Genomic DNA, 1,594 nt, shown 5'->3' on the forward strand with positions numbered 1-1,594 from the left:
TTAACCTATGAACCCCACTGGGCTCCACCTCACTTAGCTAATGAGATCTGGCCAGAAACCATGGAGACAGTTGTCCGAAACCTCCGAGCAGGTGGTGTCCCTGTGTATCGGTGACAGCTCATGCCACAGAAAAGATGAATGGCTATGCCAGCAGCAGAGCACGAGCCACAGGGCTGGTTGGACAGAAATCTAAGGTTCTTTTCATTTCTGCTGTAGGAAATGGTGACAATGACAGCAGCCCCGAGCGTAAGGACAAATGAGCAGACCAACAGTTACAAATGGCCAGCACGGGAGAGAAGTCATCTGTGATCTGCTCCGAGAGGTCCGGCTCCCCCTCCTGGTTTCTCTGCTCTTGGCAAACGCTCCTCTCCCTTGCTTTGTCTTCTGAGCCTGAGCTGAAGAAATCTCTGTGGTTCAATATAAATAATGAGGATGGTATTGATAACAATAATAGCTCTCATTTATTGAGTGCACCCAGTGCCAAGCACTTCTCATGAATTATTCATACTCTTTATAACAACTCTGTGAAGAAGACATTATTATGTTTCTTTTCCGTCAAGGAAACAGCGGCTCAGAGAGGTTAAACGGCTTGCCTAAGTTTACCCAGCAGATACGTAGCTGCCCTTGGATTCAAACCTAGGTCTGCTGGACTCTATGCTCTCTTCACTTGGTCTCCACAACATAGCTGTTGCCCCGGCTCCTTGAACAGGTCTTGACCCTTTGCCTGAACCCCATCCTTGGGGCTTTGATGCTATTGCCCAGTCAGCTCCTGAATTGCCTTTCTCCTGTCCTTCCCAGGTATGCACCTCTTCTCGATCCTGCTCAGATGCTCACCTGTCCGGCCCCCTGGAGAGACACGGCACATACGCATTTCTTCTTGTCCACGTAGTTCTGGTCTACGGGGTTCCGCATCCTGCTGCTCACAGGTGTGCTGGCTGGGCTTGCCCCGTGAGGGACTGGGGTGACATTCCTAGACTCTGGATAACTGTCCCTTCCCCTAGACCCCACCTCACAAGCGATGTCTTCTATATCCTCCAGCCCGGATCATGGTTACAGAAGAGTGCTCCCGGGATGTTCCAGGTGTTAAAGCAATTATATAAGGAGGCCATTAGACTGAGGTGCCTTGGCAGCCTATGTAAGGAAACCAAAGTCGAAGCCAGAGTCGAAGCACTCAAATCTGAGGGAATGAAACTTGAGAACAGCCGATCAGACTCTCCCAAATAAGGCGACTGCTTAAGCTATAGTCAATCAAGTAAGATCCTCGTTTTGCTTCTTCATCCTCTCTATAAAACCCTTTCCCCTAGCTTCTGTCAGTGGAGTGCTCCATACCGTCGTTGGTTTGGTTTCCAGTTTGAAATAAACCCTTGTAAAAAAAAATTTTTTTTTAATATGCCTCAGTTTACCTTTTTAAAAGTTTATTTATTTTGAGAGAGAAAGTGCATGCACGCAAGTTGGGGAGGGGCAGAGGGAGAGGGAGAGAATCCCAAGCAGGCTCCGTGCCGTCAGCACAGAGCCTGACGCAGGGGCTCGATCCTGCCATGGGATCATGACCTGAGCCCAAAGCAAGAGTTGGAGGCTTAACCGACTGAGCCAC

This window comes from Puma concolor, chromosome B3, assembly GCF_028749965.1.
Source record: "Puma concolor isolate L17-30 chromosome B3, mPumCon1.1.hap2, whole genome shotgun sequence".
In the NCBI taxonomy this organism is placed as follows: domain Eukaryota; kingdom Metazoa; phylum Chordata; class Mammalia; order Carnivora; family Felidae; genus Puma; species Puma concolor.